Here is a 27,771-nt window from a genome sequence, read left to right as displayed (position 1 = left end):
CTCGACTCTCCTCGTGGGTCTGGGAGAATCCGAAACTCACTGCAAAGACCAAGACCACGGTGTACAATGCATGCGTTATCAGCACCCTCCTGTATGGTAGCAAGACTTGGACCATCTTCTCCAAGCAGGAGAGGAAACTCAATGGTTTTCACCTCCGCCGCATCCTCGGCATCACCTGGAGAGACAAAGTCCCAAACTCTGAGGTGCTCTCCGGCGCTGGACTTCCCACAATGTTCATGCTTTTAAGACAACGCAGACTGCGCTGGCTGGGCCACGTCTGTCATATGAAGGACGGTAGACTGCCAAAGGACATCCTCTACAGAGAACTAGCAATAGGCAAGAGGAACGTTGGTAGACCCCAGCTTCGCTTCAAGGACCTCTGCAAGCGCGACGGGAAAGCCTTAAAAATCAACGCAGAGTGCTGGGAGGATACAGCAGATGACCGCAACAAATGGCGAGGTACTCTTCAGCAACCCCTAGAGCCAGGCGAGAGAGTGATCCGGAGTCAGTTTGAGGAGCGCAGGCTAAACGGAGAGCACAGCGGACTGCGGACAATTCCACAACGCCCTACACTTGCAGCAACTGTGGCAGAGCCTGCCGTTCCAGGATCAGCCTCAGTAGCCACAGTTGACGCTGCTCAACAAACCGGTGACTACCAGAGGCGCGTTACCCATGGTCGACCACGACCGACGGAGGCCACAGCATATTAAGGGAATGGCCCCAGGGGCGCCCTACACTGATCCCATTTCTCACTCCTGACGGTCTCCCAGCTGCAACCTACACGTGCCTGCCTCTCTGTAACTTCTGTCTCGCAACCCTTCAATCTTCCAAATGACCCGTAGGTCACCCAGATCCAGTTCACAAATCTGGTCAGTAAGGAGCTGCAGCCAGTTGCTACAGCACCTTCTCATAGACGTAGCCATCAGGGACAACAGAGGTCTCCCCGAGTGCCCTCGTTCTGCAGGAGGAGCACACCACTGCCCTGGCTGCGGTGTTGACTGACAACTCCTGGTGAGGTTTCAGATATAAAAAGAGCAAGATCTTGGATGGTCAACGTTTAAGTATAAAAGTACTTTTCCTGAATCAATGGATAACATCACAGATAACATCATGGCTGCACCACGGCCTGATATGGGAACACTAATGCCTTTGAATGGAAAGTTCTCCAAAAGGTAGTTGATTTGGCCCAGTACATCGCAGATAAAGTCCTTCCAACCCACTGAGCACATCTGAATGAAACGCTGCATCCATTATTTGGAGATCTCCACCACCCAGGCCATGCGCTTTTCTCACTGCTGCCATCAGGTAGAAGGTACAAGAGCCTCACACCACCAGGATACTACCTCTCAACCATCAGGCTTATGAACAAAAGGAGATAACTACACTCACTTGCCCCATCATTGAAATGTTCCTACAACCAGTGATCTCACTTTAAGGACTTTAACTCATTATCTCGTGTTATTATTATTTACTGCTATTTATTTATATTTACATTTGCACAGTTTGTTTTCTTTAGATTATGAAGACACACAGTCCTCTTTTATTGTCATTTGGTAATGCATGCATTAAGAAATGATACATTATTTCCTCTGGTGTGATATCACAAAACACAGGGCAGACCAAGACTGAAAAAACTGACAAAACCACATAATTATAACATATAGTTACAACAGTGCAACAATACCATAACTTGATGAAGAAGTCCATGAGCACAGTAAAAGTTCAAAGTCTCTCAAATGTCCCACATCTCACGCAGACAGGAGCAGGAAGAAAAACTCTCCCTGCCATGCCCGACCACAATCCGACTCGGAGCCATCTGAAAACTTCAAGCTCTGATCAGTTCTCTGACACCGAGTACTGAGTGCCATCTCTATCTGAACGATTCGACCTCCATCTTGGTCACCAACAGCAGGCAAAGCCGGGGATTTTGAGGCCTTCCCTCCGAAAGATTCCCGACTGCGCAGTAACGACAGCAGCGAACAAGCGTTTCAGAAATTTTTCCAGATGTTCCTCTGTGCTTTCACATCCATTCTCCATCAAATCAGAATTGTCCACAGCCCCTATTTAATGGATACGATATCATTTTTCACCGGAGGGCTGCGCACGCGCAGGGCGCTGCTTCTCTCTCCTCCCGCAGACTGTCTTCTGCAGTCTGGCTGATCTTTCATAGATCCTGTTATAATTACTTTTCAATAGATTTGCTGAGAATGCCTGCAGGAAAATGAATCTCAGGGTTGTATGTAGTGACATACATGTAACTTGATCATAAAGTTTACTTTGAACTTTGAACATCTCAACTTGGAAAATGATTTAATCCTCTCAGTGGAGTGGAACACAGAGAAAAGAAGAGGATGTGTTCTGTGCTGTGCTGTGAATATTGAGAACTGGCCTCCAAATGCAGATTAACTTGTTTTATTAAGCCAAGTGATTTTCATCTTAGTCGTTCACCTATATGTTGACCTGTAGTCAGATCGTATTCAACCTTAGCTCCCAGCTGACAGAGAAAGTTGATACCAGGAGTGAAAGCTAGTCAAGGACCAGGGGTCAACTTTATTCACCATATACATTAAGATGGATTAGGAGTTTGCTGTGTGTTGGAGCAATATGCAACAAAAATATTCAACAAATATAAACAATAACAATCATATAAAAATAAAGTCAGACATATGGATATGGAATAAAATATCATGAAACATAAATATCAACATGTATTTACAATGTAAACATTATAACAAGAGGCTTAAAGTGTTTACAGTGACTGAGGTTATAGATAGAGGGTAGTGGGGTGGGAATCATTAGAATGGTTGATCAGAATAATTGATGGGGGAAGAAACTTCCAGGGTGGTGCAATTTTTTTTTTTGTTTTAATAGCCCTATAGTGCTTTCCAGAAGGGAGTTTTCGGAAAAAGAATTTGCTGGGTGGGTAGTGTCCACAATGAATTTTTCCTGCCCGCTTCTTTGTTCTGGACAAATTAGAATTAGGAAAGTAAAGGCACCTTAATAACAAAGGAGGAGAAAGCAGTGGTGTGGCACTAACGTGAAAGCAAATAATACTGGAAAATCTTTAGAGTTTGGAATTGTTACTTTATAATTATGAACCTTCTCCAGTCCTGGTTCCAGACAACTTCCTGAGAGCCCTGGTCTCAGTCAAGCAGGGTCTTTTTGCCACACAGTGGCAATTGGCATGCAGATTCTGTGCACTGATAATCTCTGAGGGCTCGGATCACTGGTAGAGGTGCCTGCTGGTACCAAGACTGAAAAATTAGAAATGGCCGGTAGAGAAGCAGGTGACTGCTTTGCCAACAAGCTGGAGTTCAGATGGATGCTAGTTCTGCAGTGAGAAGGGATCCTGTTTGCAGGGCCGTGTTATGGCCGGAAGGTAAGGTAGTTACGTCAGTAACTGGTCGTCGATAGATGATCAGATTTAGCCCAATCTTGACATGCTCGCCACTGGTAGGAATTACTTTCACCACCAGATGGAGCCTGGGCTCTGTCCCACAGCAATCCACAATGTAATAAATTTCAAATCAGCTTGCAATTAGAATGCGTATTTAACATGATAACTTTTCCGGAAGTTTTCACTGAGGTCTTATCATATGATATTTGGAACTGTCTAGGCTGCCGGTCAAAGAATTTTAAGTCGGTTTAAAGGTGGCATCGTGGTGCCGGGGAAGCTGTGGAAACATGGCTCCAGAGACTCGAGTTTGATGAGGACACTATCTCAGACCATCTCACTCTCTGCTTCAACTTGTTTTGTTCTTTATTATCTATCTATCTATTTATTTTTGTGCTCTTTTAAGTTGCATTTATGTTAATTTAAGTTCACGTTAATTGGGACTGAAACAGTCGGCAGTGCTGTCGGAAGAAGGCCTCTGCACTCAAGTGATCCCTCTCCCTCTCCCTCGCTCTTTCTCGATGGAGGTTGAGAGCCTATCGCAGACATCCCACCCTGCAAAGTCTCATTTCAAGGAGGTAGCACCATCAATTTGCGGGAGACTTCCGGGAGAGGTGGGATGTCTGCAATAGAGTAGCTCCTTAGCAGCCAGCCAGCTAGTTTAAATAACATTAGCTCTGCTAATGAACGAATGACACCTGTTAAACTCACCTCAACATGTCTTTTACAGTCTTAACCCACCATGGGCAATAGAAAAGTCACTGTTGCAAATAGTGCAGCGAGCAACACTGTCATTAGTTTGACCCCTGTTAGGCAGGGGTACACTTTAGTGTAGTCTGGGGTGACATACGTTTTATATTTTTTTTGGAACACTCTGCCATGGCGCGCTCTCACTCGCGCGTTCTCAAGTGCTCGCGCTTGCTTTCTCTCTCGCTCGCTCTCTCGCTTGCGCGCTCTAACTTGCTTTCTCTCTCGTTCGCGTGCTCTAACTTGCTTTCTCTCTCGCTCGCGCGCTCTAACTTGCTTTCTCTCTCGCTCGCGCGCTCTAACTTGCTTTCGCTCTCGCTCGCACGCTCTCGCTTTCTCTCTTGCGCGCGCGCTCTCTCTCGCGTTCTCTCTTGCTTTCTCTTGCTCACTCTCAAAAAAATTGATTTCCGTGATATTGTATATAATTTGCGGGCATCAGGGAGCCACTATTAATATGTGGGAGACTCCCAGAGCTTCCAGGAGAGGTGGGATGTCTGCTATCGGTCCTCGAGTCGGGGATCTTGGAGAAGCGATGTGGAAGATTGTAACATCGGAACAGTGAGCTGCTGGCCTCCTGCTCTCATTTGTTGCAGGAGCGACCTCTCTCTCTCTCTCTCTCTCTCCCTCACTAGTGAGAGAGAGCCTGTCTGACATAGCGAAGTGTTGAGTTAGGGACTGTAGTTTTCTGATGGAATCTAGATCAGGGTCTCTGGGCTTTGCTATTGCAGTTGTGATGGGTGGTGCTGGGATTTCATGTTTCTGTCATTCATTGTTTATTTTTTATGTTTCGTGGATTTCTCTGTGAAGAGTAAGAATTTCAGGTTGTATACTGTATACAGTATATTCTCTGATATTAAATTAAACCATTGAACTTGTGTTTGTCATGTCTGTAACAAACGTTGCTGCTGCAACAAGCTATTTTTCATGGCATCTTTATTCTCTGTGTGCATATCTATGATAATAAACTTGAACTTCACAGTAAACCTGAACTTGCTCTCCCTTGTTGTATGTGTGAAGTTTGCATGTTCTCTCTGTGACTGCATGACTTACCCTGAATGCTCCTGTTTCCTCCCATGTCCCAAAGATATGGTAGCTGGTTTACTAGTTAACTTCTATCACTTGCCTTTAGCGTAGATGGGAAAAATCAAGGGGAGGGGGTGGTTTAACGCGCTTAGAAGGGAGAACTGGTTACTTGGAAATAAGTGGGGAATGGGATTGATAGGATTCCTCAGGGAGTCTGCAGAGACTAATTGACAGAATTGTCATATTCTATGTTATAACAAAATATGATAGAGGAGAGAGATAGAGAAGTAGAAAAATGAAGAAGTTTTGGGAGGCAACTTCAGAGCTTTGTCAGCAAATGATCTGCAGGAGGAACTCAAAGTCTCTCTGGCAGATTGTTTATGGCTCTGATTCCAGCATCTGCACTCCCCAGTGTCTCCTGAATTTAGGACCTCATCACTGAAGGTATGGCTGCCTATGGGCGAAGGACTAGACTGAGGAATGAGCAAGAAGATTGGGGAAGCACAAAAGATCCTGGAAGACAGCAGGCCTGGAGGCGATTGCAAGGACAAGGACGGGTGGCGAAATTTAGAAGCAAAGCTTGGGGATTTTAAATACATAGAAAACAAGAGCAGAAGTTGACCATTTGTCCCTGCTACCCTGTTCCACATTGAGCATGACAATGGGCGACTGTCTACTTCATTACCCTCTTCCCACCCCAATATCACAGAAATCACTGATCTCCTGGGATTTTCACACAAAACAGTCTCTAGAGTTTAGAAAGAATGGTGTGACGAACAAAATAAAATCCATTGAGTGGCAGTTCTGTAGGCAAAAACACCTTGCTAAATGTTCAAAGGTTCATTTTTATTATGTATGCAGAATACAACTCGGAGATTCATCTTCCCCAGATATCCATGAAATATAGAAAACCATGGAAGTTGTTGAAAGAAAAAACATCAACCCCCCCACATGAAAAAGAAAAAGAAACAGAACTTGCAGACCCCAAATCCTCCAACCCCTTCTTCACACAAAGCCACCTGGACATGACGGCTAAAACATCAAACTATAAACCCCAAGCTCCCCCATGCAAAAACAAAACAGCGACAATAGCACAAACACGAGGAACTCTGCAGGTGCTGGAAATTCAAGCAACACACATCAAAGTTGCTGGTGAACGCAGCAGGCCAGGCAGCATCTCCAGGAAGAGGTACAGTCGACGTTTCGGGCCGAGACCCTTCGTCAGGACTAACTGAAGGAAGAGCTAGTGAGAGATTTGGAAGTAGGAGGGGGAAGGGGGAGATCCGAAATGACAATAACATCAAATCGCCAACCTCTTTCACCCACAAAAATCTAACAGAGCGCTCACATGGAAAAACACCAATCAGAACATCAGACCTGAAATCCCCAACCCCTCCCTTGCACAAAAGAGTAACGTTCACCCACCCGCCTATCAGCAACAAGAAAGAAAACACAGAAAGCGGAAGAAGACCAAGGTAAACGACAGTCCACACCAATAATCACATATCTTAGAACTTCAAAAGCCACCCTCCGGCAGCATCGCGGAGAGCGACTGCTGGAGCTCATTTTGTCCGTCGGGAGCGACCGCAAGCCTCTCTTGATGAGCGGGGTCAGCGGAGAATGGTCAGACTGGCTCAAGCTGACAGGAAGGCAACAGCAACTCAGATAACCGCGTAACACTCACAACACGCTGGAGGAACTCAGCAGGTCGGGCAGCACCCGTGGAAATGATCAGTCACGAAGGGTTCCGGCCCGAAACATTGACTGATCATTTTCACGGATGCTGCCTGACCTGCTGAGTTCCTCCAGTGTGTTGTGAGTGTTGCTGTGTCCCCAGCATCTGCAGATTATTTTGTGTTCAAATAACCATGTGTTGCAACAGTAATGTACAGAAGAGCATCTCTGAATGCACAGCACATCGGACCTTGAAGCAGATGTGTTCAAGCAGCAAAAGACCACGAACATATAGGAGATACCAAATAAGGTGGCCATTGGGAGTAGTCATCCACAGATCCACGGCTCTCTTTTGGATCGGGACTACAGAGCGTTGTGGGAGCTGAATTCTGAAGGAAGGCAGTTTTTTTAGAAACTTCTTTGAGTGCAAGAAGGGCGAGACTGCGCAGGCGTGTGATGTCAACAGGACCGCGCGGAGAGTTTAAAAAGGAGACCACCCTATACAGCGGGCAGCGGAGTGAGTGGTAGCAGAGTGTAGGGCTTTGGCTTCAACGGGCTTCGGCGATAAACGGGAAGAGGGGAGAGCGAAGCACCAACTCTTCCCCCTGCCTTCGCGAATCAGCCTGGACAGACAGGAACAGCAGGGCTCTCACAGCTAACGGTACGAACTAATGGTTTAAAAAGTTCGTCTGTTGGCGAGGTAAGTGGGTGAGTAGACTTATTTTTCCTGTTTCATTCGTGTAGAATTAGATAGCATGCCTGCAGGGTTAGTGCTTTGTTCAGGGTGTCAGATGTGGGAATCCTGGGAGACCTCCAGCCTCCCTGATGGCCACATCTGCGCCAGGTGCACCGAGTTGCAGCTCCTCAGAGACCGTGTTAGGGATCTGGAGCTGCAGCTTGATGACCTACTGCTTATCAGGGAAAGTGAAGAGGTGATAGACAGGAGCTACAGGGAGGTAGTCATCCCTAGGCTACAGGAGTCAGAAAACTGGGTCACTGTGAAGAGAGGGAAGGGAAATGCCTGGATAGTGGAGAGCACCCCTGTGGCTGTCCCCCTCAGCAACAAATATCTTGTTCTGGATGCTGTTGAGGGGGATGACCTGACAGAGGACGCCCACGGTGACCGGGTCTCTGGCACTGAGCCTGGCGCTGTTGTACAGGAGAGAAGGAGGGAGAAGAGAAATGTGGTAGTCGTAGGGGATTCCATAGTCAGGGGAACGGACAGGAGATTCTGTGAGCCTGATAGAGATACCCGCATGGTGTGTTGCCTCCCAGGTGCCAGGGTATGGGATGTCTCGGAACGGGTCCTGAATATTCTAAAGGGGGAGGGTGAGCAGCCAGTTGTCTTGGTACATGTTGGTACCAATGACATAGATAGGACAAAGGAGGAGGTCCTGAAGAGAGATTTCCGAGAGTTAGGAAGGAAGCTGAGAAGCAGGACCTCCAGGGTAGTAATCTTGGGATTGCTACCTGTGCCACGTGCTAGCGAGGGCAAGAATAGTCAGATCAGGCAGATGAATGTGTGGCTGAGAGACTGGTGCAGGGGGCAGAGCTTCAGATTCTTGGATAATTGGGATCTCTTCTGGGGGAAGTATGACCTGTTCATAAAGGATAGGTTACACCTGAACCCAAAGGGGACCAATATCCTGGCGGGAAAGTTTAATAGAGCTGTTAGGGAGGGTTTAAACTAATTTGGCAGGGGGATGGGAACCAGAATAACAGAGCGGAGGAAGGGGAAAACAGAAATAAATCTAAGATAGTGAGCAGTAAAGATGTCAGGAAAGACAGGCAGGTGATGGGGCAAATTTGTAGCCATTGGGATGAGTTGCAGTGCAATAACGTTGCAGTGAAATCAAAGCGAAAGTACCAAATACTGGTCTTAAGGTGTTATACTTAAATGCACGCAGCATAAGGAATAAGATGGATGATCTTGTCGTACAGCTACAGATTGGCAGGTATGATATTGTGGCCATCACTGACACCTGGCTAAAGGATGCATGTCTCTGGGAGCTGAACGTCCAAGGATACACGGTGTATCGGAAGGATAGGAAGGTAGGCAGAGGGGGAGGCGTGGTTTTATTGGTAAGAAATGATATTAAATCATTAGAGAGAGGTGATATAGGATCGGAAGGTGCAGAATCTTTATGGGTTGAGCTAAGAAATAGCAGGGGTAAAAGGACACTGATGGCAGTTATTTATAGGCCTCCAAACAGCTGCAGGGATGTGGACTACAAATTAAAACTGGAAATAGAAAAGGCTTGTCAGAAGGGCAGTGTTATGATAATTGTGGGGGATTTTAACATGCAAGTGGATTGGGAAAATCAGGTCGGCACTGGATCTCAAGAGAGAGAATTTGTAGAATGTCTGCGAGATGGCTTTTTAGAACAGCTGGCTGTTGAGCCCACTAGGGGATCGGCTGTACTGGATTGGGTATTGTGTAATGAACCGGAGGTGATTAGAGAGATTGAGGTGAAGGAACCCTTAGGAGACAGTGATCATAACATGATTGAGTTCACTGTGAACTTTGAAAAAGAGAAGCCGAAATCTGATGTGTTGGTATTTCAGTGGAGTAAAGGAAATTACAGTGGCATGAGAGAGGAACTGGCCAAAGTTGACTGGAAAGGGACACTGGCGGGAAAGACAGCAGAGTTTATGCGAGAAATGAGGAAGGTGCAAGACAGGTATATTCCAAAGAAGAAGAAATTTTTGAGTGGAAAAAGGATGCAACCGTGGTTGACAAGAGAAGTCAAAGCCAAAGTTAAAGCAAAGGAGAGGGCATACAAGGAAGTAAAAATTAGTGGGAAGACAGAGGATTGGGAAGTTTTTAAAACCTTACAAAAGGAAATCAAGAAGGTCATTAAGAGGGAAAAGATTAACTATGAAAGGAAGCTAGCAAATAATATCAAAGAGGATACTAAAAGCTTTTTCAAGTATATAAAGAGTAAAAGACAGGTGAGAGTAGATATAGGACCGATAGAAAATGATGCTGGAGAAATTGTAATGGGAGATAAGGAGATGGCAGAGGAACTGAACGAGTATTTTGCATCAGTCTTCACTGAGGAAGACATCAGCAACATACCGGACACTCAAGGGTGGCAGGGAAGAGAAGTGTGCGCAGTCACAATTACGACAGAGAAAGTACTCAGGAAGCTGAATAGTCTAAAGGTAGATAAATCTCCTGGACCAGATGGAATGCACCCGCATGTTCTGAAGGAAGTAGCTGTGGAGATTGCGGAGGCATTAGCGATGATCTTTCAAAAGTCGATAGATTCTGGCATGGTTCCGGAGGACTGGAAGATTGCAAATGTCACTCCGCTATTTAAGAAGGGGGCAAGGAAGCAAAAAGGAAATTATAGACCTGTTAGCTTGACATCGGTGGTTGGGAAGTTGTTGGAGTCGATTGTCAAGGATGAGGTTACAGAGTACCTGGAGGCATATAACAAGATAGGCAGAACTCAGCATGGATTCCTTAAAGGAAAATCCTGCCTGACAAACCTATTACAATTTTTTGAGGAAATTACCAGTAGGGTAGACAAGGGAGATGCAGTGGATGTTGTATATTTGGATTTTCAGAAGGCCTTTGACAAGGTGCCACACATAAGGCTACTTAACAAGATAAGAGCCCATGGAATTACGGGAAAGTTACATACGTGGATGGAGCATTGGCTGATTGGCAGGAAACAGAGAGTGGGAATAAAGGGATCCTATTCTGGTTGGCTGCCAGTTACCAGTGGTGTTCCACAGGGGTCTGTGTTGGGGCCGCTTCTTTTTACATTGTACATCAATGATTTGGATTATGGAATAGATGGCTTTGTGGCTAAGTTTGCTGCCGATACGAAGATAGGTGGAGGGGCCGGTAGTGCTGAGGAAATGGAGAGTCTGCAGAGAGACTTGGATAGATTGGAAGAATGGGCAGAGAAGTGGCAAATGAAGTACAATGCTGGAAAGTGTATAGTTATGCACTTTGGCAGAAAAAATAAACGGGCAGACTATTATTTAAATGGGGAAAGAATTCAAAGTTCAGAGCTGCAACGGGACTTGGGAGTCCTCGTGCAGGATACCCTTAAAGTTAACCTCCAGGTTGAGTCGGTAGTGAAGAAGGCGAATGCAATGTTGGCATTCATTTCTAGAGGAATAGAGTATAGGAGCAGGGATGTGATGTTGAGGCTCTATAAGGCGCTGGTGAGACCTCACTTGGAGTACTGTGGGCAGTTTTGGTCTCCTTATTTAAGAAAGGATGTACTGACATTGGAGAGGGTACAGAGAAGATTCACTAGAATGATTCCGGGAATGAGAGGGTTAACATATGAGGAACGTTTGTCCGCTCTTGGACTGTATTCCTTGGAGTTTAGAAGAATGAGGGGAGACCTCATAGAAACATTTCGAATGTTGAAAGTCATGGACAGAGTGGATGTGGCAAAGTTGTTTCCCATGATGGGGGAGTCTAGTACGAGAGGGCATGACTTAAGGATTGAAGGGCGCCCATTCAGAACAGAAATGCGAAGAAATTTTTTTAGTCAGAGGGTGGTGAATCTATGGAATTTGTTGCCACGGGCAGCAGTGGAGGCCAAGATATTGGGTGTATTTAAGGCAGAGATTGATAGGTATCTGAGTAGCCAGGGCATCAAAGGTTATGGTGAGAAGGCGGGGGAGTGGGACTAAACGGGAGAATGGATCAGCTCATGATAAAATGGCGGAGCAGACTCGATGGGCCGATTGGCTGACTTCTGCTCCTTTGTCTTATTGTCTTATTGTCTTACATATTGGGGGTGGGGGTGCTGGAGGGCTCTTTCTGTGTATGGAAGACAGCAGGAATGGAGGAAATTACAAGGACAAGGATGGGTGAAAGTGCAAGAAGGAATTTAGAAACAAAGGTCAGTGATTCTAAATACATAATAAACAGTGATTAAATCCAGGAAGTACCAGATAAGGTGGCCACTGATATGTGGACATTCACTTATCTATTAAAGGGCAGGGGGGAGAGGGCTCCTTTTGTGAATGCTAAACATTTACTGTCATTATAATTTAGCTAGGGAGAAGAGGAAATAAAACAATACTACGACGATACTATTTTTGGGAATTACTGTAGGAAGAACGAGGAAAATAGCTAGTATTGAAGGTTATCATTGCAGTGCACTAAGAGGACAGCAGGAAAACATACTTAGTTACTGGCAGAGAAGAGTTCAAATTAAATATTGTTCAATAGTCTAAGCCGAGTCAAAAGGAAACGACAGCTGAGTCCAATCTTATTCGAAATTGACATGTGCGAGTAAGTTAGTGCATTCCAACAGACATCACTGTTTAGAGAAAAGGGTCAAAATTATGGCTGATTATTTCCATCTGGGTCACCAGCCTATCAAGATTACGATTTCTTCCATGTAAGGTCATTTTACATATCACAGAATGGTGGGGGCTGTGCGAGGCATTGTTTTAAAAAGAAAAGCAGAATATACAGTATTGTACTCAGTAAGAATAACAACGGTGGCCTTCTGGTTCCGCAATGATTCTTGTAGCTACCAGTAGTGTGATTACTGCTCACTTCCCACTTCTAAACAACTTTCTGCAGGTCATGTGAGATGATGTTTGGTTGAAGATGTTAAGGGAAAATCTTGCCTGACGAACCTGCTGGAATTCTTTGAGGAGATTACAAGTAGGATAGATAAGGGGGATGTAGTAGATGTTGTATATTTGGACCTTCAGAAGGCATTTGACACCCAGGAACATAGTCATAGTCATAGTAATAGTCATACTTTATTGATCCCGGGGGAAACCCTCCAAGGGAGGAGTTGTAAAGTTTGATGGCCACAGGCAGGAATGACTTCCTATGACGCTCAGTGTTGCATCTCGGTGGAATGAGTCTCTGGCTGAATGTACTCCTGTGCCCACCCAGTACATTATGTAGTGGATGGGAGACATTGTCCAAGATGGCATGCAACTTGGACAGCATCCTCTTTTCAGACACCACCGTGAGAGAGTCCAGTTCCATCCCCACAACATCACTGGCCTTACGAATGAGTTTGTTGATTCTTCTGGTGTCTGCTACCCTCAGCCTGCTGCCCCAGCACACATCAGCAAACATGATCGCATCGAACATGAGGTGCCACTCATGAGGCTGCTTACCAAATTAAGAGCCCATGGTATTACGGGAAAGTTACTGGCACAGTTAGAGCATTGGCTAATTGGTAAGAGGCAGAATAAAAGGATTCGTTTCTGGTTGGTTGCCAGTGTCTAGTGGTGTTCTGCAGGGGTCGGTGTTGGGACCACTTTTTATGCTGTATATCAATGATTTAGATGATGGAATAGATGGATTTGTTGCCAAGTTTGCAGATGATATGAAGATTGGTGGAGGGGAAGGTAGTGTTGAGGAAACAGGAAAGCTGCAGATGGACTTAGACAGATTAGGAGAATGGGCAAGAGAGTGGCAAATGAAATACAATGTTGGAAAGTGCATGGTCATGCATTTTGGTAGAAGAAATAAATGTGCAGACTATTTTCTAAATGGGGAGATAATCCAAAAATTTGAGATGCAGAGTGACTTGGCAGTCCTTGAGCAGAACACCCTAAAGGTTAACTTGCAGGTAGAGTTGGTGGTGAGGAAGGCAAATGCAATGTTAGCCTTCATTTCAAGAGGTCTAGAATACAACAGCTGAGATGTTATGCTGAGGCTTTATAAGACACTGGTGAGGCCTCACCTTGAGTATTGTGAACAGTTTTGGGATCTTTACTTAAGAAAAGATGGCATTGGAGAGGGTTCAGAGGAGGTTCACAAAGATGATTCTGGGAATGAAAGGGTTATCTTATGAGGACTGTTTGATGGTTCTTGGCCTGTACTTGCTGGAATGTAGCACAATGAGGAGGGTTCGCATTGAAACCTCCTGAATGTTGAAAGGCCTAGAGTAGATGTGGAAAGGATATTTCCCATGGTGGGGTAGTCTAGGACAAGAGGGCACAGCCTCAGGATAGAGGGGCTTCTACTTAAAACAGATGTGAAGAAATTTCTTGAGCCAGAGAGTGGTGAATTTGTGGAATTTGTTACCACAGGCAGCTTGTGGAGGCCAGGTTGTTGGGGGTATTTAAGGCAGAGCTTGATATGTTCTTGATTAGACACGGCATCAAAGGCTACGGGGGAGAAGGCCAGGGAGTGGAGCTGGGGAGGGGGAGAAAGGATCAGCCATGATTAAATGTCGGAGGAAACTCGATGAGCTAAATGGCCTAATTCTGCTCCTATGTCTTATGGTCTTATGTTCTGGTGAAGGAGAGTGGAGAGAGAGAAGGGTAGGGAATAGATTTATGGGGATTACGAAGAGAATTCACTCCCCTAATTAGTGATTTAGAGTTAATGGGCGATAAGGCTCAATCTGGATTGGCTTCTCTTATATTGACAGAAGCTTTTGATTATCCAGTGGCAATTTTATTGGGTTGTGAGTTACCCACAGGAGAAAAGAATGCAGATCTGTTAGGTTTGAAAACCTGCAACTCCCAAGCACAGAAAGCTTTGCTCCCTTCAGACACTTATCCCTGCAAAAGCCGAAATGCTACACCTGCCCATACACCTCTTCCCTCATCTCCAGTCAGGGGCCCCAACAGTCCTTCCAGGTGAGGCAAAACTTCAACTGCGAATCTGCTGGGGTTGTCTGTTGTGTCCAGTGCTCCCAATGTGGCCCCCTCTACATTGGTGAGGTTTGTCGTAAATTGGGGTACTGATTAGTCAAGCACCTTCACTCCATCTGCCACAAGACGGACTTCCCAGTGGCCAAATATTTCAATACCGATTCCCATTCCCATTCCGACGTGTTGGTCCATGGCTTCCTCTTGATAAAGATGAAGCCACCCATAGGGTGGAGTAGCAACACCTTATATTCCGTCTGGATCAGTGGTCCCCAACCACCGGGCTGTGGACCGGTACCGGGCCGCAAAGCATGTGCTATCAGGCCGCGAGGAAATGATATGATTTGGCGATATGAAACGATATGAGTCAGCTGCACCTTTCCTCATTCCCTGTCACGCACTGCTGAACTTGAACATAGGGTTGCCAACTGTCCCGTATTAGCCGGGACATCCTGTATATTGGGCTAAGTTGGTTTGTCCCATACGGGACTGCCCTTGTCCAGTATTTCCCCCGCTAAGGTAGAGCGTTCCTGTGAAACCGTTCGTGCCAAAATGGCGTAAAGCGAAGAAGCAATTACCATTAATTTATACGGGAAAATTTTTTGAGTGCTCCCAGACCCAAAAAAATAACCTACCATACCAAATAACGCATAAAACCTAAAATAACACTAACATATAGTAAAAGCAGGAATAATATGATAAATACATAGCCCATATAAGTTAGAAATAATGTATGTACAGTGTAGTTTCACTTATCAGAATCGGGAAGATTAAGTCAAAACCGATTTGTAGAAAAAAATCGGCACGTACACGTATGCTCACACAGGTGTCTGCGCAAGGCTTCATGGTCATGGTAGTCTTTCTCGGGGTAAACACAAGTGTCCCGTATTTGGCTGCTACTTTTGTCCCTTATTTGGGAGTGAGAAAGTTGGCAACCCTACTTGAACACCCCCCACCTCCCTGTTGGCCGGTCCGCAAGAATATTTTCAATATTAAACCGGTCTGCAGTGCAAAAACTGTTGGGGACCCCTGGTCTGGATAACTTCCAATGAACATTGATTCCTCCTTCTGGTGAAGAGAATTTCTCCCCACCCTTCCTCTATTCCCCACTCTGACCTTTTACTTCTTCTCACCTGCCTATTACTTTCCCCCTGGGTCCCCTCCCCCTTCCCTTTCTCCTATTGTCCACTCTCCTCTCCTATCAGATTCCTTCTTCTCCAGCCATATGACCATAAGACATTGGTGCAGAATTAGGCCATTCAGCCCATCGAGTCTGCTCTGCCATTCCATCATGGCTGATCCCGGATCCCACTCAATCTCATATACCTGCCGTCTCGCCATATCCTTTGATGCCCTGACCGATCAGGAGATGATCAACTTCTGCCTTAAATATACCCATGGACTTGGCCTCACCACAGTCTGTGGCAGAGCATTCCACAGATTCTCCATTCTCTGGCTGAAAAAAATCCTCCTTACTTCTGTTCTATAGGGTCGCCCCTCCATTTTGAGTCTGGATGCCCCCACCATAGGAAACATCCTCTCCACATCCACCCTATATAGTCCTTTCAACATTCGGTAGGTTTCAATGACATCCCCCCACCACCGCACTCTTCTAAACTCCAGTGAGTACAGGAACAAAGCTGCCAAATGCACCTCATATGTTAACCCCTTCATTCCTGGAATCATCCTCGTGAACCTCCTCTGGACTCTCTCCAATGACAATACATCCTTTATGAGATGTGGGGCCCAAAACTGTTGACAATACTCCAAGTGCGGACTGACTAGTGTCTTATAAAGGCTCAGCATTATCTCCTTGCTTTTATATTCTATTCTCCTTGAAATAAATGCCAACTTTGCATTTGCCTTCTTTACCACAGACTCAACCTGTAAATTAACCTTCTGGCATGAGGACTCCTAAGTCCCTCTGCATCTCTGGTGTTTGAATTTTCTCCCCATTTAGATAATAGTCTGTACTTTTGTTACGTTTACAAAAATGCATTATCATACATTTCCCAACCCTGTGTTCCATCTGCCACTTTTTTGCCCATTCTTCCAATTTGTCGAAGTTCTGCCGCAATCGCATTGCTTCCTCAGCACTACCTACCCTTCCACCTATCTTCATGCCATTTGCAAACTTTGCCACAAAGCCATCAATTCTATTATCTAAGTCAATGACGAAGAATATGAAAAGTAGCTGTCCAAATATTGAACCCTGAGGAACACCCTAGTCACCGTCAGCCAACTAGAAAAGTCACGTTTTATTCCCACTCGCTGACTCCTGCCTGTCAGCCATTCCATTATCCATACCAGTATCTTTCCTGCAACGCCATAAGATTTTATCTTGTTCAGCAGCCTCATGTGTGACATCTCATCAAATGCCTTCTGAAAATCCAAGTAACTGACATCCACTTCCTCTCCTCTGCTTGATACTTCCTCGAAGAAATCTAACAGATTTGTCAGGCGAGATTTCCCTTTATAGAAACCATGCTGACTTTGACTTATTTTATCAGTAGTCACCAAGTACTTCGAAACTTCATTGTTAATAACAGACTCCAACACTTCCCCGACCACTGAGGTTAGGCTAACTGGCCTATAATCTCCGTTCTTTTTGTCTTCCTCCCTTCTTAAAGAGTGGAGTGACATTTGTGATCTTCCAGTCCTCCGGGACGATGCCAGAATCAAGTGATTCTTGAAAGATCATGACCAATGCATCCGTTATATAACCATATATATAACCATATAATAATTACAGCATGGAAACAGGCCATCTCGGCCCTTCTAGTCCGTGCCGAACTCTTACCCTATCCTATTCCCACTGACCTGCACTAGCCCATAATCCTCCATACCTTTCCTGTCCATATATCTATCCAATTTAACTTTAAACTTTATCTCTTCAGCAACCTCTCAGGACTCTGGGATGTAGTCCATCTGGCCCAGGTGACTTATCCACCTTAAGACCTTTTAGTTTGCCTAGCACTTTTTCCTTTGTAATAGCAATGGCACTCACTCCTGCTTCCTGACACTCATGGTGTCATGGTCCGGTCCGTGGACTCAGGACTCTGGGTCTTCCAGCTGTCCCTTGTTTGAATTAATCATAGGCACCTGATTCCCATCTTTGGGCTTGCAATATAATTAGCCTTGGGATTGAGTGTGGGCTGCTGAATTCAGTATCCAAGCAGGGCTGGTTGTGAGTGGGAAGATAGGCTGAGAGAGGAGTTGAGTTGTGACTGGAAAATGGTGGAGAGAGAGAACATCAAGGAAAGAGCCAAGCCGTTGAAGGAAGTTCTTGGCGAGAGTGGAAGTGAACTAGAGATGGAGGTCGGTGGGAAAGGGGAACGGAATGGAAAGAGGAAGAAAAGAAAGCGAGGTACGGGATATCAGACTCTGAGGAATCAGTGGATGATCAAAACAGGACAGCAAAACAATGGAAAGAAGATGAAATTAAAGCAATTATAAAACTAAGAGAAGACGGGGCATCTTTTGGTGATTGGAACCCGATTTGTTTGAGGAAGATGCTCAACAAAGTTTTAGGCGAGATTAAAGGAGCAAAGATTTTATGAAATGGATCGCTATTAGTGATTTGCCGGTATAGTTCCCAGCAAGGCAAAGTGATAAGATTGTGTAAAATAGATGGCAAAGAAGTACAATGCTCAATACGCAACAATAGAAAGTGGACTAGACGAGTTATTTCGGGGATACCAACAAAAGTTACTATGGATGAGATTACACAGAACATAAAAGGAGCAAAAATTATTGAGGCCAAACGTTTGAAAGTTACAAGAAACGGGAAAAAGTGTGATGGTTTATCAGTAATGATTAACTTTGATGAAGAGAGATTGCCGACTAACGTTTTCTTAGGGTATATGTGTTATGCGGTTAGAATATATATACCACCGCCTTTAAGATGCTATAAATGTCAGAAAGTCGGGCACATTGCAGCGGTCTGCAGAGGAAAACAAAGATGTGGGAGATGCACTGGAGAACATGAATATGGGAAATATGACGTGGAAGCTAGGTTGAAATGCTGCAATTGTGGTGAGTAAAACAGCACAGCTTATCGAGAGTGTGTTTATAGCAAGAAAGCGGCTGAGATACAGTATGTAAATATAACTCAAGGAATCAGCTATGCAGAGGCAGTGAAAGAATTTGATGAAAAAAGGCTGTCAAGCAAACAAATATAGGGAATAATAAACTGGTGAATTGTGAGAGCTGTAATATGAAAAATAAGGATACACTATTAATGAGTAGAAAGGATTTCGTGCTTTTTATGGTGGATGCAATTAATTGTTCAGCGCAAACAAGCAAAAGAACTGAGAAAATTAAAATTATTGTCAAGTCTGCAGAAAAGTATCTTGGTATTAAAGGGATTAGGTGGGAAGAAGTCAAAGAAACGCTGAATGGAGGATCCAACAGTCCACAGGTGGGGGAGATGGAATCTTAATGGGAGTATATTTATTGCAAATGGTCAAGAATTTAAGAAATGTTTCAGAACTTAAGGAAAATCCTGGGATTTTATGGTTGAAGCGCAGGGTAAATGTGCAGAGCTCCAACAACAAATAGAAGTACCCGACAAGAACAATGGTGAGTTGGAAAGAGATTGGAAAATGGAGGATATTATTAGAAGGATACAAAAGGAAAAGGAATTTGTTGCAAAGTGAATTATCTACATTCAGGTTATAAAATGAAAACATGAAAGCAAATGAAGAAGAACTCTGAGGTCTCAGTAAGCAACTGCAGGATACGATCCAAGAAAAGGAAAACCTGAAAAAGCAGATAGACTTGGAAAAACAGCAATTTTAAAAGTATAACGTGCGATAATTACTATTCTTTAACAAGACGATTTTAGTCTTACAAGTGATGTAGATGAAATCAATGCAATTGAGGTAATGCAACTACACGAAAACATGTGACAACACTAGGGAAGAATAGCAGTTTGTGGCATTATCTAATGAGCGCATTAAGCAGTCACGAGGAATTGCAATTACAGAGTGATGCTAATAGAGAACTGCAGACTGAACTAGATTGTCTAAAGGAGAGAACTCCAGGACATATTTGGTTGGAGCACAAGAAATCTAGCAGGTGGCGGTAATGCACTGAAAACTAGTTGCCAACCGCCATAAGACAAAAAAGAAGAAGAAGAGGAAGTGTGGGCAGCTGGTTTGTCTTGTCAGTCCCCCTTGGAGCAACCTGCTGATGGAAGACTAGTGAAACCAGTTGTGATCTCTAGGCCTGGTTGGAGGACCACTGCCTCATGGACCCTTGTTGCCACTCGTTGGCGTGGTCTTTGTGGTATGGATTCAGCTGTTTCCCGGGCCAGCTGAGTGGCTGCCAGCCACCCCAAGCTGGGTAGGGATCTGGCTGTTTCTGTAGCCAGCTGAGATTGCTGGCCGAACTGAGACTCGGAGCTTCCCCGGAGCAGAGATGGAACTGTCTGGCGTTCTTTGGTGTTTGTCTCTTCTTGTCCTCGCCTCTCTGGGGTAAGCTAGGCCGTTTTGCCATTGCCCTGTGGGGGGATCTGTCTTGTCTTGTCCTTGCCTCTGTTGGGTAAGTCTGGCCATTCTGCCGTTACCCGACAGATGGTCCTGTCCCACCTTGGCATGGAGAAGTTGAGTCCCGGCTTGTCTAAGTATAAGTCCCGGCTCTATGTCTATGTACTGTCCTGTCTCATGTTGGTGTCATGTTAACGATGAGTCCCGGCTTTTTGAAGGACAAGTCCCGGCTCTATGTTAATGTTCAGTTCCCAGTTGGTCTCTCAGCTCCAGCCTCCGAGTTATCAGCCTCCGCATTTCAAGTTGAAGATCCCTCAACCAAGCTCCAAGAGTCCAAGCCCCGAGGATCCCGCAGCCAGGCTCAAGACCCAAGACCCCAACCTCAAGCCAAGCTCAGGCCTCTAGACCCCAGCCACGTCCTGTCCTGAAGCCATGTCATGTCCTTGCCCGGTTCTGGGGTCTGAGCCGAGGCAAGACCCAGGTTCTGGGTCCTTGTCCAGTCTCGGGCTCGGAGTCCAAGCTTTGTCTCCTAGTCCATGGTTCCTAGTCTTGGTCCCACTTTCCCTAGCCTTACTCTGCGTTCTTGTCCCTGTTCCTTGCCTGAATCCTGTCACATCCCCACTCCAGTCCAGTCCTGTTCCTTGTACTTCAATGTCCGTGTCTCGCATTTGGGTCCATTCCCAGCACCCCACCGTGACACACGGACCTTTGGTACACTGCTAGTGCCTTCCACTGTAAAGACAGATGCAAAATACCTATTAAGTTCATCTGCCATTTCTTTGTCGTTCCCCCCCACCCCATTACTATCTCACCAGCATCATTTTCCAATGGTCCAATATCAACTCTCACCTTTTTACTCTTTATATAATTGAACAAACTTTTGCTATCCTATTTTATATTATTGGCTAGTCTGTCCTCATATTTCATATCTTCTTATAGCTTTTTTAGTTGCATTTTGTTGGATTTTAAAAGCTTCCCAATCATCTAACATCCCACTCACTTTTGCTACCTTACATGCCCTTTCCTTAGGTTTTATGCAGCCCTTAACTTCCTTTGTCAGCCACAGTTGCCTACCCCTGCCATTTGAGAACTTCTTCCTCTGTGGGAGCTATCTATCTTGTGTCTTGTGAACTATTCCCTGAAACTTCAGCCATCTCTGCTCTGCCATCATCCTCACCAATATCCTCCTCCAATCCACCTAGGAAAGCTCCTCTCTCATGCCTCTGTAATTCCCTTTATTCCATTGTGATACTGAGACATGTGACATGCTTCTCCCTCTCAAATTGCAGTACGAATTCAATCATATTATGATTACTGTCTCCTAAGGGTTCCTTTACATTAAGCTCCATAATAAGATCTGTGTTATTACACAATCTAAGATAGCCTTTCCCCTAGCAGGCTCAAGCATGAGCTACTCTAAATAGCTATCTCATAGGCAGTCAACAATTCCCTCTCTTGTGATCTGACACCAACCTGATTTTCCCAATCCCCTTGCATATTGAGGTCCCCTATTACAATTGTGTCATTACCCTTTTTACATGCCTTTTCCGGCTCCCTTTGCAATCTCACCTCCACATCTTGGCTACCACTTGGAGGCCAATATGATTTCCATAATGTTTTTTTTCACCCTTGCAGTTTTTTAACTCCACCCACAAAAATCCAACATTCTCTAACTCTATGTCATCTCTTCCTAAAGTAAAGGCATCCGTTAGTCTTGCGAGACCATGGATCTGCACCTGGAAAGTCTTCACTCTCCAGGGCGCAGTCCTGGGCAAGGTTGTATGGAAGACCAGCAGTTGCCCGTGCTGCAAGTCTCCCCTCTCCACGACACCGATGTTGTCCAAGGGAAGGGCATTAGGACCCATACAGCTTGGCACCAGTGTCGTCACAGAGCAATGTGTGATTAAGTGCCTTGCTCAAGGACACAGCACATTGCCTCGGCTGGGGCTCGAACTCATGACCTTCAGGTCATTAGTCCAATGCCTTAACCACTTGGCCATGTGCCCACACTCTCTTTCTAAAGATGTACTGTAATTCCATCTCTCGGCCACAGAGTCACACCACTGCCTATGCCTTCCTGCCTGTTCTTTCGATACAAAGCATATCCTTTGATGTTAATCTCCCAATTATGGCCTTCTGTCAGCTATGAACTCAATGATGCCCACAACCTCATAATGACCAATCTCTAGTTATGCCACAAGTTCGTACACCTTAAATGCTATGCACATTTAAATACAGCATGCTCAATCCTGCATTCTTCGTCCTTTTAAATTTTGCCTCTGTGGTACAATTTAACTCTTTGCTCTGTCTGTATTTATACCCAATCATTGATTTGCCATTCCTTACAATCATGTTACACCCGCCATCTATTTGTAAACCTGCTGGCTCATCCTCAGCTCTATCATACTGGTTCCCATCCCCCTTCCATTTTGTCTTAAACCACTCCCAACAGCTCTAGTAAATCTGCCGCAAGATTATTGGTCCCCCTCAGATTCAGGTGTAACCCGGCCCTTTTGTGCAGGTCCTACTTGCCCCAGAAGAGGTCCCAATTATCCGGAAATCTGAATCCCTGCTCCCGCTCCAATTCTTCAGCCACACATTTATCTGCCACCTCATTCTATTCCTATCCTCACTGTCGTGTGGCACAGGCAGCAATCCCGAGATGCCTACCTTTGAGGTCCTGCTTCTCAGCTTCCTTCCTTACTCCCGGTATTCTGTTTTCAGGACCTCCTGCCTTTTTCTTCCTATGTCACTGGTACCAATATGTACCATGACTTCTGGCTGCTCACCCTCCCTTTTCAGGATATTGTGGACAGGTCAGAAACGTCCCAGACCCTGGCACCTGGGAGGCAAACTGCCATCTGTGTTTCCTTTTCACATCCACAGAATCGCCTATCTGTCCCCCGACTACAGTGTCCCTATTGCTGCTGCCATTCTCCTCAGTTCCCCACCCTTCTGAGCCATGGCCACTGTTGCCCTCCGCCACCCCCAACATTACTCAAAATAGAATACTTATTGTTAAGGGGGATGGCCACAGGGGTGCTCTCTGCTACCCGACATTTTCCCTTCCCTCTCCTGACCCATATTTCTGTCTCCTGCAGCCTTGGGGTGACTACTTCCCTGTAGTTCCTGCCAATCACTGCCTCGCTTTCCCTAACAAGCCGAAGATCATCGAGCTGCAGCTCCAGTTCCCTAACACAGTCTTTAAGGAGCTGCATCTCAATGCATCTGGTGCAGATGTGGCCACTGGGGAGGCTGGGAGGCTCCTGGAATCCCCACATCTGACACCCAGAACAGAATACTGGCTCTGTAGACATACCATCTACTCTCTCTGGAGTTGAATAAGAAATAAGGAATGAACTTATCTTGCCTCCACCCGTTCTCACTGAGGCCTTGTTGAGCCAAGTCTTACTACTCTGCCTCAAGACTACTCCGATGATGACCCCTCCCATGATGACCGCTCCACCAGGCGACAGCTCTCTTTTTCTCGAGACTAGGTTTTTTAAAGCTTTTCGCCAGACCTGCACTGGAATGCTCCTGTTACGTCTGTGCAGTACTCCAATCAACCCTTGACCTTTCCCACCCACCTGGCTTCACTTATCACCTTCCAACTAGCCTCCTCCCCTTCCCCTCACCTTTTCATTCTGGCAACTTCCCTGTTCCTTCTCAGTCCTGAGGAAGGGTCCCGGTCTGCGACTTCGACTGCTTATTCATTTTCAGAGATGCTGCCTGACCTGCTGTGTTCCTCCAGCATCTGCGTGTGTCTTCCATTATTTAACTTGTGGAAGATGTTGCATTCTTGAACGGGGAGCAATTTAGATAAATAGATATACTTTATTGATCCTGAGGGAAAGTGGGTTTCGTTACAGCTGCACCAACCAAGAATAGAGCATAAATATAGCAGTACAAAAACCACAAACAATCAAACAACAATATGCAAACTATGCTAGATGGAAATAAGTCCAGGACCAGCCTATTGGCTCAGGGTGTCTGACCCTCCACGGGAGGAGCTGCAAAGTTCAATGGCCACAGGCAGGAATAACCTCCCGTGACGCCCAGGGTTGTATCTCGGTGGAATATGGCCGGAGTCCAACAGCAACAAGTTCAATATCCGGGCTACAAACACGTTCCTCGATCGTAATATGACCCGGATTGCACCACCAGAACAGCAAGCCCCCAACTCCTTTACGCTTACCGCTCTCAGTGCACTTCCGGTCAGCCGGATTTCTATCATGGAGAAATAGAATAGAAAAGCAGAGCTAATCAATGAAACAAGCATGCTTGTCTGAGTATGAGAAGAAATACTAAAGTGCTGTGGAACACTTTTGACGCATTCATTCATAAACGACAGTGGCGCTGCGGGTAGAGCTGCTTCCTCATGCTTTCAGTGACTTGGAGCACAGCTACTTTGCCACTTAGCACAGGGTTTTTATGTGCCAAGTGGTGCTGTCATTGCAATTCTGCCAAAGAATACTTGAGGTGATTGTATATCCAAAGAGTCATCCACCACAACTTTGTGATAAAAACCACAAGACTGTAAGATATAGGAGCAAAATTAGGCCATTTGGCCCATCGAGTCTGCTCCACCATTTCATCATGGCTGATCCATTTCCCTCTCAGCCCCAGTCTCCTGCCTCCTCCCCGTATCCCTTCTTGCCCTGACTAATCAAGAACCTATCAACCTCTGCCCTAAATGTACATAAAGACTTGGCCTCCACATCTGCCTGTGGCAAAGAATTCCACAGAATCATCACTCTCTGGCCAAACAAAGTCCTCCTCCTCTCCGTTTTAAATGGACATCCCTAGATTCTGATGCTGTCTTCTGGTCTTAGACTCTAACATCATAGGAAACATCCTCTCCAAATCTACCCTCTCACGGCGTGTCAACATTTGAAAAGTTTCTACGAGATCACCCCTTATTCTTCAGAAATCTAGGAACTACAAGCCCAGAGCCATCAAATGCTCCCGATATGACGAACCTTTCAATCCTGGAATCGTTTTTTGAGAAGCTCTTCTGAACCCTCTCCAATGTCAGCACATCATTTAGATAGGGGACCCAGACTTGCTCACAAAACTCCCAATGATGCCTCACCAGTGCCTTACAAAGCCCTAACATTACGTGCTTGCTTTTATATTCTAGTCCTCTTGAAATAAATGCTGCCAGCCCAACCTGCAAATTCACCTTCAGTGAATCCCGCATGAGGACTCCCAAGTCTCTTTGTGCTTACAGTTTCTGATACCTGGGTTTCAGAACACTTGAAATGATGCATCAAAAAATATTCAAGTATTCAAAATTGATCTTACAATTAAGGTACGCTCTCAGTGTAAATGCTCCTTCTGGTATCTGGGCTGAACGATACACAGTCGTCCTGAGCTTTATTACAAGTAGGGAACATGCATCATGTCCAGATTTTTGTTCTTTTAAATAAAATTTAAGTTACTGTGAGGGGAAGTTAAACAGAATGTAATCCGTGTGGAATGTGAAAGCTGTTTTCCAGCTGTTCCCCTTGCTCAGAAGTCCTGGCTAAATACCAAGATTCTCAGTACATTTTGTATAAACTACTGTTCATAGGAAGATTGCAGGATATAATAAGTTAAGTAGAATTAGTGGAATTTTTATAATTTGGCTGCTTTCCTAAAATTTGCATACTCATCCACCATATGATCCATTCACAATCTGGAAAATTTCTGTGTGGACTTTCCCTATTCAGAGACATGGTGATGTAGTGGTTAGCACATCACTTTACAGTACAGGCGAACCGGGTCCAATTCCCACCACCGCTTGTCAGGAGTTTGTATGTGACTGCGCGAGTTTCCTCTGGGTGCACCAGTTTCCTACCATGGGCCAAAGACATACCGATTCGCAGGTTAACTGGTCATTGTAAATTGTCCCGTGATTAAATCAGGCAATTGCTGGGTGGTCCGTCCTCGAAGGGCCGGAAATGTTTGTTTAACTCTGCGCCTCTAAGTTAATAAATAAAACGATTCGTCCTACCTGGGCAGTAAAACACACCCATGGCCACTTTATCATGTACAGGAGGAACCTGATAAAATGGCCGCTGAGTGTATGTTCGTGGTCTTTTGCAGCCGTAGCCCATCCACTTCAAGGTTCAGAGTGTTGAGCGTTCAGAGATGCTGTTCCACACACGCTGTTGTAACGCCTGGTTATTTGAGTTACTGTCGCCTTCCTGTCAGCTTGAACCAGTCTGGCCACCCTCCACTGACCTCTCTCATTAAAAGTTTTTTTCTCTCTCTCTCTATTATTATGTATTATGTGTTACTGCTGCTGCAAAGCTAACAAATTTCATGACATATGCCGTGATATTAAACCTGATTCCTGATTCCTGTGGCACCAACTCTGCCCTACTTTTCAGTTTAAAAATATTCTCAACCTCCTCTGTAAACTACAAGCTGTGGTTTCCTCAGGGAACTCCTCTTTCTAATTGAGACAATTCTGCAGAATGTGACTGTGTTCCATCTACTGACCTGTCTCATCACTTCTTTCCCCCAGTCTGTCTCATTGTGCACTCAATGGCCACATTAGTAGGTACCTGCTGTACCTAATAAAGTGGCCACTGAGTGTATGTTGCTGCTGTAGCCCATCCACTTCAAGGTTCAACATGTTGATACACACCACTTTTGTAATGCGCTGTTATTTGAGTTACTGTCACCTTTCTGTCAGCTTGAACCAGTCTGACCTCTCTCATTAACAAGGTATTTTCATCTGCAGAGCTGCTGCTCACTGGAAACAGTATCTGTTTGTTTTTCGCACCATTCCCTGCAAACTCTAGAGATGGTTGCGCGTGGAAATCCCAGCAGATCAGCAGTTTCCGAGATACTCGAACCACCCCATCTGGCACCAACCATCACTCCACAGTCAAAGTCACTTGGATCACATTTCTTGCCCGTTCTGATGTTTGGTCTGAACCTCTTGACCATGTCAGTATGCTTTTATGCATTGAGTTACTGCCACATGATTGGCTGATTAGATGTTTGGATAAATGAGCAAATGTACCCAATAAAGTGGCCACTGAGTACAATGACTCCTATTACCTTGGCAACTAAATACGCTGTCCATGGGAAATGTGTAGATTTATTCAATGATTAGGCAAAGGATGAACATTCTTTTTTATTGGATAGTTACAATTACTGATTCTCAAGCTGCATTGGGCTTCAATGTTTGGACTATAAAATAAGTTGCAACACCTACTGAGTGAGCAAGAAACTGTTAAAGTGCGAGTCAGTTAGTGGAAATGCCTACATTCTCAGTTCTCGTGGTCTTCAATAAAAATGAACTTTTTAGCTAACTCTAGATAACTTTATGTCAATGGGGAATTACAGCATTACTCAACAGCAGATTCACTTCTGCAATCATGTTTATTTTTGTTGGACAATGATGGAGTTTACCAGATATGCAGCATTTTTCTTTTAAATTGCTTTGACCAATTTTCACTTTTTTCACCTCTTGAAGCTGCCATGAGCAAGTGGTAATTATTCAGCTGTGTTCTAAACTTGTAGGACTAAAACACAGAGAAAATTTGCAAGGATGTTGCTGGGTCTGGGGGACCTGAGTTATAAGGAAAGATCGAAAAGGTTGGGACTTAAACATGACAAAGTCTGGATATCCAAAGCAACACACACAACATGCTGGAGGAACTCAGCAGGCTAGGCAGCATCTATGGAAAAGAATAAACAGTCGATATTTTGGTCCAAGATACTTCTTCAGGACTGAGAGGGAAAGGGGGAGATGCCTGAATTAAATGGTGGGGGGGGGGGAGGGGAAGGAGGCTAGCTAGAAGGTGATGGGTGAAGCCAGATGGATGGGAAAGGTCAAGG

The 27,771-nt window shown here is 45.1% G+C and overlaps 1 long non-coding RNA gene across 1 annotated transcript in view; it reads right to left on the bottom strand.

The window, feature by feature from the left end:
* The window catches only part of LOC134339457 (uncharacterized), a 73,747-nt gene extending 47,633 nt beyond the window's left edge, over nt 1–26,114 (bottom strand). The window contains exon 1 of the long non-coding RNA XR_010016404.1: nt 25,931–26,114. This is a non-coding gene — a long non-coding RNA (uncharacterized LOC134339457). The remainder of the gene's footprint in view (nt 1–25,930) is intronic.
* Between the last annotated feature and the right edge of the window lie 1,657 nt (nt 26,115–27,771).

The sequence above is a fragment of the Mobula hypostoma genome, chromosome 29 (genome assembly GCF_963921235.1).
Source record: "Mobula hypostoma chromosome 29, sMobHyp1.1, whole genome shotgun sequence".
NCBI lineage: Eukaryota > Metazoa > Chordata > Chondrichthyes > Myliobatiformes > Myliobatidae > Mobula > Mobula hypostoma.
Note: the sequence above shows the minus strand (reverse complement) of the source record. Positions and strands in the feature narration are given on the sequence as shown.